This window comes from Triplophysa rosa, linkage group LG10, assembly GCF_024868665.1.
Source record: "Triplophysa rosa linkage group LG10, Trosa_1v2, whole genome shotgun sequence".
NCBI lineage: Eukaryota > Metazoa > Chordata > Actinopteri > Cypriniformes > Nemacheilidae > Triplophysa > Triplophysa rosa.
The window spans coordinates 1,952,195-1,967,710 of NC_079899.1; the positions used below are offsets into that span (position 1 = coordinate 1,952,195).

General features: G+C 39.2%; 1 pseudogene; it reads left to right on the forward strand.

Moving 5' to 3' along the window:
* The first annotated feature begins 282 nt into the window (after positions 1-282).
* Positions 283-15,516, forward strand: part of LOC130560069 (NACHT, LRR and PYD domains-containing protein 12-like) — a 59,880-nt pseudogene continuing 44,646 nt past the window's right edge.

Sequence of the window (15,516 nt, forward strand, 5' to 3'; positions counted from 1 at the left end):
AACATAATTTTCATGTCAAATACTTAAATGTAAATCAATATATTTATTCAGATAAATAAAACAGTCTAATGCAGCTGTAACAACCCATGGACTACAACCCCCATAATCCTTTGCACCCGTTCGTCACCTTGATTTCACCGGCACCTGACACTCATCACCTGGACCCTATATATGTTTTCTAGTGGTGGGCGATACTGCAAAATTTGGTATCGATCCGATACCAAATACATATAGGGTCAGTATTGCCGATACCAATACCAATACGATACTTTTTACTTTAAAAAAAAAAACACTTTTGTGTAGGGGAGAGCAGTATGTCATTGTTTCTCAGGTGAATGAATGATCAATTCTTTAGACAATATTTTTTATTAATGTATTGAAGTCACAACGCTTCTCTTCCTCTCGGCCATCCTGATCTCTCATTCAATGTGCTATCAGCTTCGCTCACTCAGTTCGCTGCTCCTCGGCGCGTTGTGTCAGTGAGTCACGTGACGACACAACAACGAATCGCAGCAGGAGGGGGAGGAGTAGCAAAGTGGGCCAGGATGTGAAAGCAGCGTTTGCTCAGGATTGTAGAGGTAGAAGACACGAGCAAAGTATAATGAACGTAGAGGTGAGATATTTAAATTAAAATACCGATTCAATTACAATTGTATCGATCTGATACCAATACCAGTGTTGGCATCGATACTATCGATATTTAGATCGATCCGCCCACCTCTAATGTTTTCCATTTGTCTTTGTTCACGGTCAAGTCTGGTTGTATGTTGTTCACGTCTTCTAGTCTTACCTGTGATCGCCTAGTATTCCGTGGATGTTTTTTGTACCCCGTCTTTTTGTAGTTTTGGATTTACACTTCGTTTTAGGATTTACCCTCGTACCTTTGTTTTTGTGGATTACTCGTTTATTTCTGTTTTTCACCTGTGGCTTTATTAAACACCTCATCACTTATCACATGTGGCATCGTTCATCATTCAAGTACTGTTACAGCAGCTCACAGGGTCATGAATCCATGAATGGTAAATCTACAAGGTATCGTTTTTATTTAATATTTACATTTTGCCAGAGATCTTAACATCAGAAATGAAATCCATCTAAACGCGGTTTAAAAAAGTATGAGCAGTTTGTCACTTCACGCGTCCCGTAGTTGGGTTGTTTTAACTTTGTTTATTAGTTAGCAGAATGTTTTTATTTACATGGATGGATGGCTTTACCAGTGTGTTTGCATATAGCAGTTATTATTTACAAGAACCGCTTATGGTCACAGTATGGGAAATAGAAATAAACTCTATATTACCTTTTTTTATTCAGAGTTGTCTGCAGAACACAAAACTCTTTTCATAACACATTTTTTTGTAAAGGCATTGGAAGTGTAACAACAACAGCTTATGTGGTGTTAAAAGATAAGTTTCAGGCAGACTTCCAAAAATACTGTTACAGTAGACCAAGAGCAAAAACAATACATTATGACAGACATACTTTAAAAACTACAAAAATATGACTTCTGTAGATCAGACACTAGCTGTAATGTAGACTCTGAGTCTACTGCATCTACCTGTCAATTGAACTGTCTGTCATCTCCAGTGAGCGGACACAGACTTTGAGGAGCGAGCTTTAAATGGAAGATGCGGAGTGGAATATGCAGACCTTTAGCAGGGTAATAAGATAACGTTTTTAGCTGTGAATCCTCTCTACTCCACTTCGGCGACCGTTCAATTTCGCCTACCAAAGGGCGCCTCAGCCTGTGAAGGCAAATGAGCAGTGGCTCAAGCCACGGAGCCACCCTCCTGTTCACGCGAACGCGTGGAGTTTCACGGGAGAAATAACAAAATGGGAGGGTGGCGGGAGATGGGTGTGAAAAACGGGAGACTTAATACAGAAGAGAGACTAAAGAAATAAAAAAAAAACAGCAGACTGTCTATAGTCCTGATATAAAGTCATGTAGATGTTTAATCGAGTGTTTTATGTGTTTCTGTATACAGATCTGAGGTCAGTTTCTCATTATGGAGAATAGAGAGAGCATTGTTTCCGAAATGAAAACGTTGAAGAGAAAGAGACCGAGAACATCCTCATCATCTCCAGAACCCAGTGTTGTGTCTCTGAAGAGTGACGCCTCAATGGATCCTCCACTTAAATTCAGTGATGGATCAGTATCATCTGAACCTCTGTGAGTATAAACATGCTGTTTATCTGATGTTGCGAAACTAGGAGTAAAGTTTGGTTTTATTTGCTCACTTTCATTTTACTCATTTTACTATATGCTGGGAATGTCCAAAAAATACAGACGCACATCAATATACAACTTCATTTTACATGTTAAATGCATTTTTTGTTTGAATAAACATCAAATAAATTAACAGTAATCATAGAATAATGGGGCCATGAGGTAAACGTTTGTAGTTCTGACCGTCAATGCCGGTCCCAAGACCGGATGCAAAAGGAGGAGGGTTGGGCGTCAGGCTAGCAACCCGTCCCCGTAATAACTTAACCACTACAGAAACGGCAAGAAGAATCAGAGATTTGGTCAACCAGGCGAGAATTTGGTTTCGAGTTATATGACGGTACCGGAGGATAGGGCTGCATTAATCTAACGAGTATTAGAACGATTATTCGATTTATCGTCGATTATTTGGCAGATTAATCAGTAGGTTTGATCGATTATTCAGTTTTTGCAATTCATTAAAATATTGAGTTTGACCTATTTTAACTCGTAAATAAAACAAGGACATTATTTCAGCTTTTAAAATAGCTTTTTAGTGAACTTCGAGCCAGGTGAATGGAGAAATTTCCTTCAGGTTTCTGTCTTCCATCAATAGTCATCAGTAGTCAAACTGCTGCTACTGTGTTTTAAATAAGGCAGGGCATTGACACATTTCACAGTTTGATTTCTAAGCTTGCAACTTTTTTCCAAAATTCGTTTGATTCAATATCAATTTATTTGGATATATAAAGTAGGTTCTTAGAGTACATACTGATTAAAAATGTATAGCTTGAATGTACTGTAATGGCTGGAATACACTACAAGACTTTTAAAATCTGAACAGATTTTTTAAAAATTAGACCTCATACACTTGCAGACTTTTTGAAAGTTTCTGATAGAAACACACTTACTGATAAAATCTGCATACTGGCACAGCCTTTCTGCAACAAGTCCAGACTGAAAATCTGGGCAAAATCTGAGCAAAAGTCTTGTAGCATATTTTAGCCTTAAATTGCTTTGGATAGAAGTGTCTGCTAAATGCATACATGTAAATGTAAAAAAAGTTTTTTTCTTAAGGAAAAACTCAACTAATGATGTAAAAACTATACAAGGAACCAAGTCAGTACATCACAATACCATTAAACGTTAAAATTATGCAACTTATTTGTATACAACTGCATATACTGTAGATTTTAAAATAATGATGTTCTAATAATAACTTATGATTCTAAAGACTGATCAATTACATGATTTATTTAAGATAAATATAGGCTACCCCAGCTGGAAAAAAACAATAGAAACCCAATAGAACCCATCAAAGAAATTTAAATGGTTTCCATTGAAATACTATTATAAACCATAAACTGTTTTTAATTAAAACCGTTACAAAACTCTTTTTTGTAGTGTGTGTTGGGCATTTTATCACACCGATAGAATTATTCACGTACCAATAGATATTAGATCATTACAGTTTCCATTAAAACCAATTTAATTACAATAATCCAATTACATTTTTTTATGGTATTTTGGGCAGGGTTCTATTGTTTATTCAGCCGGGACGTTTAGTCCTCTCATGCAGGTACAGATGGAGCATTTTAAATGATACACTTCCACTTCTAATAGAACATGTTTTTGAGGGGTCAAGAAAGAGTTTGCAGTATATTTCCTCCTCCCTCACTGCAAAACACTCTTTTACAAACTCTTTCTAAAACGCTCTGTGACTCTGGATGCATTTTAAATTCACAGTAAGGATGCACTCCTGTCACATTACATTACACACGTGCCTTTCAATAAACCAACTGAAGGTGGGTTAATGTGTTTATATTAGGAGTGTAACGGTTCTCGGTAAATAATTGAACCACACGGTTCTCCACCAACGGTTCGGCACACGGTCCAACGCGCTTGGACCGCGGCTCATCTTAAATCTGATGACGCATTTATAATATGGTTCGTTAAAAATTATAATGCATAAAACAGACTGACAAAGTTCAGCTAATGTATGTTTGTCGATGGATACACATTTAATACCTACAACAAATCAAATTATGTAGAGAAATTTCAATAGGATTGACGTATTCTGTACAGTCATTTATGCTGTCATCACCTGGGTGTTGTGAGCGAGCGAGTGCAGGTGAGACCTGAACAGCACATGTTGCGGTTTAAACTAAACTCATTCAAGCCTTGTCAATTTAAACATTTAAGCGCAAGATGATGCAGAAGAAAACTCGCTTGAGTTTCCTTATGCGCGCTTCAGATCTTCTCACAGCGCGCATAAGGAAAGTCTCAGACATGATGGCGCAAATATTGAGTTGTCTTTGAAGCGCTTAAATGGACAAATTCACACACGAAGTAGGTCAACATGCCCCGTCAGTTATGTCTTAAGTGAACGGATGAAACAGACGAAAAGCAACGCATGTGTACACTCAGTGTACTGGATCCGTTTCATTCCTCTTAAAGCGACAGCAGCATATTCCTGCTGTCTGTTAAAAGTCAAGGAAATCACTCACTACTTGTGACTCAATAGCTTCTGTAACTTCAATTATGATTCATCTTCATTTCATTTGTACATATGCATGTTATGTTTTATTTGATTACTTTAATCCATTTCTACCTTAAAAGGTAAATATACAGTATCTTATTTCATTTTCTGCTTTGCTCTGTTGTTTTATTGGTGCTGTTACTTGTAGCTTGATTATTTGTTCTTATTTGTATTTGTCAGTAGTCCCTTTTCCCTGAACATAGCACAAACCGAACCGAAACCGTGACCCTAAAACCGTGACCCAGACCGAACCGTGAGTAATTTGAACCATTACAACCCTAGTTTATATGCTAGGCGAAATAGGTGTAAGATGCTAAAATCTCTCTGTGGCAATCGTCACAGACCGCTCTGCTAGTTCAGCTTGCTTTGCCAAGCGGCATGTTCTTCTATTGCATTGCCTCTTTAAGGGTAGTCGCGCTAAAGCGCCCCACAGGTCAAACCCTGTTATTGCGGGCCCTTAAAATACATCATGTGAAATCAAACGACTACTCGACAACAAAATTATTTGATTAGTCGACATTATCGATAACGTATCGTTGCAGCCCTATCGGAGGAAACCGGCACTGGTGTCCGGTGCCCGAAGTTGGAAGCCATCTTTTCAGCGAAAAACATCACAAGAATTGGAACGTGGAATGTGCGAACTGAGTCCCAATTATTACAGGTCTTTGACAACTATCGGCTGGACATTCTCAGTGTCAGCGAAGTGCGGCGGACAACAAACGGTCAAATTACCATTGAAGTCAACATGAAACGGAAGTTGCGATTGACTTCTTTTCCGTATCGTGACATATATCCGAGTAAAGTGGCTTCTGAAATTAGAAAAAATTGTAGGGCGAGGTTTTATTTTGTCCTTCCCTTTTTGATTGGTTTGTTGTAAATTGGGCCTGGAGGGGAGGGCTAAAATTGCCAGGCCATTGGACAGTCAGTATAGTTCCACCTCTTTTTTGTTGCTTACGTCATGTGGTGAAGAGTTGTTGTTGAGAGGGGGAGAGGAGCTTAATGTTTTTGATTAAAGATTACAATTGCAAATGAATTAAAAATTCATGGTGTGCACAGATAAATAATTTATAATAATCAGTGCAACACTGCGTAAAACACTTAGAATTTTCCTGTTTGATTTCATGGTGAATTAAACGGCAAGACCATCTTGTGCGTGGGCCATGAAGAGCGGCATGAACGCAGAGTAGGCCTAATTTTGAGCAAGGGTGTGCTGCAGGCCCCCATTGGATGGAAGCCTGTCAGTGGTCGGATCATAACAGCCCGTTTTGCTCATGGACATGTCAAAACGACCGTGGTGCAGGTCTATGCACCAATGGAAAATGTGGAAGGCCCGCGACAAAGGGCGATTTCTATGAGCAACTCCAGATGTCTTCGAAGGCACCCCAAATCCCGACTTGAAGATCCTGATCAGGGATTTGAATGCCCAATTAGGTGGCGACCGTTGAGGATGCGAGGTTGTGATCGGAGCCCACGCATCATCGGTCCACCTCAGTGATAATGGAGAACGGTTGACATCGTTCTGCGAATGATGTTTTATTAAAGGGGTCATATGACAGGGCTAAAACGAATATTATCGTTTGTTTTAGATGTAATGTAATGTGTATACACGATTTAAGGTTAAAAAAAATGCTGTATTTTCCACATACCGTGCATGTTTGTATCTCCTCTTTGCCCCGCCTCTCTGAAACACGCTGATTTTTTACAAAGCTCATCGCTCTGAAAAGCGAGGTGTGCTATGATTGGCCAGTTAACCAGTGCATAGTGATTGGTCGAATACTGCAAGCGTTTCACGTAAATGTAATGCCTCTTACCATATTCGGAACATCAGGTTCCCACGCAATTGTACTGACAGGTGATACAATGTCATCGGTACTTCCTTATATCAATTCGAGCCCGAATCTGATACGGAAAATGAAGATGATCAAGCCGATACATCAACTTTGCCAGCGCGACTTGAGCAGGATGTAAAGGATTGGTAAGGTTTTATTAAAAAAATATGATGTTAAATAGTTAAAAACTAAAGCTAACTGTTTTACCTTTTATATACGAGGTTATAAAGACTATAAACAAACAAGCATATACATCATACAGAGTTTGTGTGAGATAGACACAAGCTCGCATTACAGCAGGTAAAGGTAACATAATTAATAACGCGAGCGCTTTGGCCCTTCTTGATCAACCAGTGTTACGCCACGTCTCGTCGCGACTCAACAAAGACAATAAACCCAAAATAAATACTAAATATAAAAAGACATTATAAACACGACATTTGTTGCCTCTAGTGGGAACATTATTACTGATTATTAGGACTTACGTTGTCTTTTTTCACGTTGCGCACGCGCGTGTCTGCATTTGCAGATCACAAACACATGACAAACTCAACTCGCGTTAGTCCGTAACAAAGTCTTTTACAATAAAAATATACTTACAGGTTGTGAATCTGAAGCGCCGGTGAAGTTTTAATGGTTGGAATGGCCCCACTTTTTAACCAAAGCTTTCGTGCACTGCCGGCCTTGATCTCTCCCAGGTTCATGAAGCTATCATCTGTCAAATGTGCTGCACACACTTTAAGTCAACTCAACTTTATTTATATAGCGCTTTTTACAATTTTCATTGTTACAAAGCAGCTGTACATAAGACATAAGCATTGACTATAAGCAAAACAATTAAAGTTGTACCTGCAAAAACAAGAAAAAGGTGAAAACAAAGAAGACAGACATACCCACATACAAAACACTCCACACACACGATATGCACACGTACTAACACGCATACACACACACAAACGCACACGTACACAGACAAGCACGCATGCTCAGTGAGAGCACACATTTAAGATAGAGGAAAGAGAAGCACAGGTCAAATATAACAGACTATAAATTCCTATATGCAATATTAATTAAGTAAAACTTTAAAATTCTAAATTCAAAAAGCAGCCCCCCCTGGCCAGGCAGATGCAAAACAGTATGCAAACGGTGGCGAGGAACCCAAAACTCCAATCGAGAAAAAAAACCTCAGGAGAACCCAGGCCCAACCAGGGGATTCCAGTTCCCCTCTGGCAAAAGCTGCTGCCTCTGCACAAGCTCCAGAGAGCTTGCACAACAAGGCTAACATGTTGTGTTACATACTTTAACATTCGGATTGTACTTTTCTGGAACAGTGTTGTAAATAAAATGTAACCATTCGTTTTTAGTTGTCTCATCTTTTGGCATGGCAAACAAAGAGGCTTTCTTTTCGCAACGAAACACACAGCGTCTCCACGACATGTCTGCGGCGGTGACGATACAATGAGATTTACAAGTACGCCCACCTAACTTGCATTTAGATTTGGGCAGTCTTAAGTCAAATCATGTTACGAAGTGACGTACATTCGTCGGGGTGTGGTCACACGAGGCGTTTCAGGCAGGTCTGGGTTCGCATTCGCTTTTAGATAGAATTCATCTTTTGTTCCGACACTTTAATTTTAGCAATTTTACCTGTCTAATACATACCTGTCTTTCACTCTACATTTTTGCAGTATCCCTCCTCCACCCTGACTCTTCACCATTAACCCTCTTTTCTACCCAGGGGGGCTTGGGCAAACATAGAGATAGGAGCCCTCTCCCTGGACAAGGGGGAGTGCTCTGGGTTCGGGAAAGAATACCGACCTCCGAGCCCTCTCCCTGGACAGCACGCCAAATACACATACCATATTCTCCGCTTACTTAATCGCCGCCTTTTTAATTATTTGCTAAGGCGAACTCGTTGTGCATCGGGAACACGTATTTCCATGAGAAAAATGGAAATACGTGTCACATTGATGAGAGGAAAGCCGTGAAGCTCAAAAGGGACCGGTCCAAAACAGTAGACGAGATGAATAAGAAAGCCGAAGATACGCCGAATTAGACCAGCTTGTGAATAAAAGCTCCTGGAAGGATAAGAAAGAATGGCTGGAGCGGAAAGGCCCCAAATTGCAAGAAGCGGCAGACAGAAATGATTTCAAGACCTTATACAGCATCGCCAATGAGTTGACTGGGACTTGGAACAATACCAGTGTCCGATCAAGGACATAGAGGACAAGATCCCCAAGAATAGCAACATCTCCGAATGCACCAATTGGTGGGGTATCACCCTCTTTTCCGTGCCTGGGAAGGCATTCTGAGTGCTCTCGACCAGCGCTTATGGGTGGAGCAAGCCGGGTTCCGTGCGGGAAGGTCCTGTAGCGAGCAAATCTTCACCCTCCGAAATATCCTCAAACAGTGCGTCGAGTACCAAAATCCTCTTGCCATCAACTTTACTGACTCAAAAAAGCTTTCGACAACATTCATCATGAGTCACTTTGGGGGATCTTGCGATTGTACGGTGTACCAGAGATCTTTGTTACCATCTTCAAAAACGCATGCCTTCGCTCAAGTTGCTGCATCAAGACTGAGAATGGCCACACAGACTTCTTCGATATTGTGACCGGGGTTAGGCAGGGCTGCATCCTGTTCCCCGCTCCTCTTTCTTGTTTTCCTTGACTACATCACGTGATGGGCTGGAGCATGAATTGGGGCTGGCATCCATTGGTCCAACCAAAATCAGCTTGGAGATTTGGACTTTGCTGATGACATTGCCCTCCACAAAGATGATGAATCGAAGCTGCAGCGTGCCACGACCGAACTAGACAGAGAAGCTGTTGAATAAAATCTGGAAAATCTGGTCCTCGTCGTTCATCTCACTAAAGATCAGGTTTGCCTGTTTACTTCCATCGTAGTCCCGACAGCCATCTACGCCAGCGAGACCTGGAAACATCAACAACAGGCTCAATGTCTTCCAGCAGAGGTGCCTGAGAGGCACGTGCAAACTTCATAACACCGTCTGCCAAAGAAGACTCAGCTTGTCAGGCCACATCCTCCGCATGGAAAGCAGTCGGATCCCTTAGATGGCCATGCGATGCCAAAAGACCACAAGGAAGCCCCAGGAACACCTGGCGAAGAACATTCATGCAGGACCTGAAGGCACTCAACATTGCATGCGATGACGCCGAAGCTCTTGCCCATGATGGAAATCGCTCGAGAGCACATGCTGACCGATATGCTACGTAGCATGGGAGGATCTAAGTCTAAGTAAGTTCAGGTTGAACACAACCTTAGGTGAGTAAATCAGATGTTCATATAAATGCAACACAAATCAATAAATGTCTGGAGAAATTGGCTCTACTTCAGGACGGACGGAGTTATACAAAGCTTCAAACTCATCAGATGGCATCATTTAATGGAAAATTAATAGACAAACAATTATAATAATAAATATAGCTGCAAGCAGCAAATATGGGGTCAAGCCCAACAAGGGCACAAAGGGAAATACACGTCGTCATGTCTGATCATGAGTTTATGAAAATAAGACAAACTCGTAGGTGAAAGTACTAGAAACACAAAGGAAATTGCTTGTAACTTTTGACTACTAGGCGTGCTGTCGTTAAAGTAATATGAGGTGAAAAAGATGTTGTACTAATGTTGTATACAAAGTGTCCTATGAATATGTAAGTATTCCATAGATACAGCCATGTGACCCTTTGGCATGCTCATCTTCACATTCATTCATGATGTATACGAGAACTGTTCAATCAATCAAAAAGCTTTGAATACATTTTTGTCAGGAGTGTCTGTAGATGCTATACACCAAATTTTGTGCAAATCTGACAAATTTTGTAGGAGTTCAAAAAAGTATGTTTTGTATATAATTCAATACGGCGCACAGGAAGTATGTTATGATATTATGAAGTAAGCTGAGAATATGACAAGTTTGTTATTATTTAGAATTCATCATGTTATAAGCAATTAAACAAATTTTGTTATATCTCTTGACCACTAGGGACGCTGACTTAAAACATTACAGGTACTCTCAGAACATGGTCATGACAAACCATACCAAGTTTCGTAGCAATTAGTCATTGCGTTCATGAAATACTGCATTTTACAATAAATTTCCAGAAGGGTGACGCCCACAATGGCTGACTTACGAATACTGGGTACAAAGAAACACATATTTGGACATTTCTGATGATGAGTTTTTGAAAAACATCCTTAAAGCAATTTGAAACCATAGCTAAAAACACACAAAACACCATAAAATTGCTTATAACCTTTGACCATTAGGTGTCGCTGTCAACAAATTTTTACTGGGCGAACAAGATATGCCAATGATTATACATCCAAACTTTCATTGTAAATTTTGAAGTGAATCAGAACCTATTTAGCCCCACCACCTTTATTGCGTGTTCTCAGACTGTGTCCTTAAATCAACTTGTAAAATTTAGTCAAGATATCTCATTTCATTTAGAAGTTATAAGCATACACACTCAGAAAAGCAAAAAAAATAACACGAGCCATTTTCGGCCACTTACCATGGAAATTTTGACATTTCGCCTGTGACATCTAGTAAGCCAGCTAAAGTTCTGTTTCCTACGCTGGTTTTGTCTCAATTGGAGTAATGGTTGCGAAGTTATTCGCAAAATGGTTTTTTTTGGCGCTAAATCATACTAAAGGCCAAACCGTTGGACTCAGCAAGGATTCAGAAATCTAAGGACATGACTCCCACGAAAATCTGTCAACCGTAGACAAAGTTATAGGCCTGTAAATATATTTCCTCACCACTAGGTGGCGCTGGTCCGAAACTTTACGGGCTCTCTCAGGGCATGGTGCTGATGACCCATAACACAATTTCGTAACAATACGCTAAAGCAGTGGTCACCAAACTTTTTGAGCCTAAGATCCCCGACGTCAGAATTGTTGAAAGGCAAGATCTACCATTCAAAAAGTTGAAAATAAAAACAGCCCAGATTGAACCTCCTGCTTGAGGCCTTTTATTTAGTCTGTAATTGTGGGTCTATTTGAATTACCTGAAATTCTTTGTTCCACTTTTCAGATGCAACTAAGCAAACTCTGTAACATGTAGAGTTGCCACTTTCAGTGTGCCATAATGAGGTGAAAAACACCAATTCAAACACCAGTTCAAGGTCTTTAATTCATACATGACAGCTTGACATTAAAACGAGGTTTAGAATAAGTTTAACAAGACCCTAATTATTTAGGTATTTACTGTATAAAGATTTGTTCTTTATGATGCATTTTAGTTTACTTTTATTAAGTAAATACATCATATAGATGGAAATGTTATAAATAGGCCCTAATAATAACAACAACGTTAATTATTTATTTTAAATCATTTATCTATTTACTTTTACCCGTCTAATAATGTCTTGGTAATAAGTATCTGTTTCATAAAATAGCTAAAGGTAGTAGTATGGAATGGGCTATCGTATTAGGCTAATTGAAAACATAAATAGGATATCAGCAGGAGATGTCATCTCACGCATGAGATGGTACTGGTGCAGTTTACCATCACTGACAGACCTGCGGATCATTCACCATTACAACTTTGTGAATAGACCGATGTTGTCTTTCAGACAAACTCAACATTAAAATGCGCCGCTTTCTCACCATATCCCGTTGCTCACACTCGTAAGTTACATTCGCTGAAGACAGCCTCATACGTGGACAGTATGAAACCGCAGCGCTTGCTTGTGCATCCAGTGTAAAAGCACAAAAACGCCAACGAACAAGTGACATTTTTATGTCATATGAATAAACTGTTTTTAAGCGTAATGCACCGCAACAGAATAGTGACCTCCAAATGACAGTTACGCCAGTGCATGCGCGAGTCTCATTTTGCGTTTGATCACTGACCACCGACATTAGAAACACTGAAGAGCGATCACGCGCAGCATCACAATGAAATGTGATTAATGATAACGGTCGCATTAAAAACTCACGCAGGCCAGGGAATCATTATTTATACAGCCATGAAAAGATTAATGCAGAACTTAAAAACATACAACCACTGAATGAAGAGAAAGAGAGATGCGATGCCCAAAACTGGACATTGATCAGGCACAATATATTTGTCTTTCCATTTTCCTATTAGCCTACTTTCGGGGATCGACAAGTAACGTCTCAAAGATCGGCGACCACTGCGCTAAAGCATTGTAAAATACAGCATTATGCTACATTAGTCAATATTGCCGACCCCCGAAATGGCCGACATGGGAAAACTGGATATCGTTCGACTCGGCATGACACCCCGCATCTAACAAGACCAACTTTTTGATTTTTGGACAAACCATTCCGAAGTTATAAGCAAAAATAGCCATTTTTAGTAACTTTGCGCCGAAACACAGCACGTTACCTCAGGTCGGGCCTGTGATGACACCTACCAAGTTTTGTGTCGATATGTGAAAGTTGGTGAAGATACAACATCAAATCCATTTTGGCGAGCTCTATGTCAAATTTATTGACGTGCTGTACAAGAACGGATTGACAAATCAAAAATCTTTTAATAACTTTTTGTCAGCACTGTCTCTAGGTGCTACATACCAAATCTCCTACAAATCGGTCAAAAGCTCAAGGACGAGTTCAAAAAAAGTATGTTTTTCGAATAATTATTAATGGCAGGAATTTTTTCATGATGGAAAATGACATGAGCTCAGGATTCAGAAGAACACAATTTTGTTTTCTACACTTTACGGTTCAAAAGTTAAGAGTGAAAATGTATGTGAAACTTTGTACTGTTGGTGGCGCTAGAGGGTTTGAGTTAGATACTTTGTACTTTTATCTATTTGCACTACATACTGTCACTTACAATACAAGTTTGTACTGTATAGTCATACAGTTGTTTGTCATACAGTTGTCTGTCCAACTGCATTCTACTTTGTATGGAGTACGCACCCAAGACTTTCACTCGCCACACGTGGTGATGTTACAATAAAAGTGATTTGATTTGATTTTTGCCATGGTAACAGTTCAGACTGTCCTCTATGTGTGTGCCAAATTTCACAACTTTACCATGTTAGGTTCTATGGGCTGCCATAGACTTCCATGGCAGATGAAGCAGAAGAATAGCTGTTACGGAGTCAAGCCCAACCACGGCCCAAAGGGAAATATTTTGGACAAGTCAGATGATCCATTTTTGAAAACCAAGTTTAAAAACACAGGAAAGAGAGTTAGAACAAATAAATTTCTTATAACTTTTGACCACTTGGATGAGCTGTCACCAAATTTTTATGAGGCAGACAAGATGTGCCAGTGATGAGGAATACCAAGTTTCGTGTTAATAGACAGAAGTGTCGCGAAGATATAGCCACATGACCCTTTGGTGAGCTCGCCTTAGAATTTGTTGACACTGTATACGAGAACCATTCAATCAATGAAAAATCTTTTAATAACGTTTTGTCAGTACTGTCTCCAGATGCTTCATACCAAATTTTGTGTAAATCTGACCGATTTTGTTGGAGGAGTTAAAAAAAGAAAGTATTCTATATAATTCAATATGGCAGACAGGAAGTATGGTGGAATATGACAACTCTGATATCAAACAACTTTGCTTGAGCCAACAAATATACTAATGTGAATTGAATACCATTATGTTGATTTCTTCATATGTTATAAGCATTTGAATACATTTCATTATATCTGGCCTATATCTTTTCAAGTCCTCTCAGAACTTGACCTTGAATTTTGTCATAAAAAATGTACGACTCACCATGCCGCAAGGAATAAAAAAACCATTCTTATGATTTTACACCAATGTTTTCAAAAGTTATGAGCAAAAATAGCCATTTTTTATATCTTTGGACCTGTAGGTGGCGCTGTGCCGAAACTGTGTATATTACCTCAAGTCATGACTGCGATGACATGTACCAAGTAAGTTTCATGTCGATACACAAAAGTTTGGCAAAGATACAGCATCAAACCCATTTTGGCGTGCTCATCAATAGGAACACTAACCGAAGCATTTTGTGGCTTGACCCCTAATAAGAAGACTAATGGATACAATAATACTAATATTAATATACTAATAACTTTATTTTATATAGTGCCTTTAAAAGTATCATCTCAAAGCGCTTTACATAAGTAAAGGAAAATAAAATATAGGTAACAGAAATTCAAAATACAAGTTACTTCAATGCATTAATACTAAAAAAATGTAACCACTATAGTTTACCTATTGTATTTGTTGTAAAAAATTCTCACTCTTGTAGCTATAGGTTAACCATAAAATATGTAATCATTTTGAAGTCTCAAGTCATTCAGAATCGTAAGAGAATCGCAATCTCAGTTTGAAAAATAATAATAATCATGATTCTATATTCAACCAGAATCGTGCAGCTCTAAGAGAAAGCGCATTTTACCTCACGCAAAGCGAAAGTAAAACCTTAAAACGCTTATAAAGCAGGCTGTCCTAATCAACGTACAAAATGTAAATAAACACTTGACTCTACATACACTTGCGTTAATGAAATGCACGCTCAGATGCAGCAGGCACACATAACACTTCACTGAACTATCAAGTTTGTTTCAGCTAAGATCAAGATGATGCTCTCTAAAAAAGACCTTGAAACTGTTGTTCATGCATTTATCACCTCAAAATTAGACTCTTGTCATTTTTATACCTGGGTTTACCTAATTCAGCTGTAAATTACATTTACATTTATGCATAAATCGTATGCAGATTGTTCAAAACGCAGCAGCCAGGTTGTTGACTGGAACTAAAAAGTAACAGCACATTACTCCTGTTCTTGGCTTTCTCCACTGGTTACTGGTTAAGTCCAGAATTTATTTTAAAATCTTGCTTTTTGTTTTTAAAGCTTTACATGGGCTTGCCCCTCAGTATATCAGTGATCTTCTTGTTCCACACAATGTTTCAAGATCTTTACGTTCTTCCAATCAACTTCTTTCTGTTTCTCGTTCACGTTACA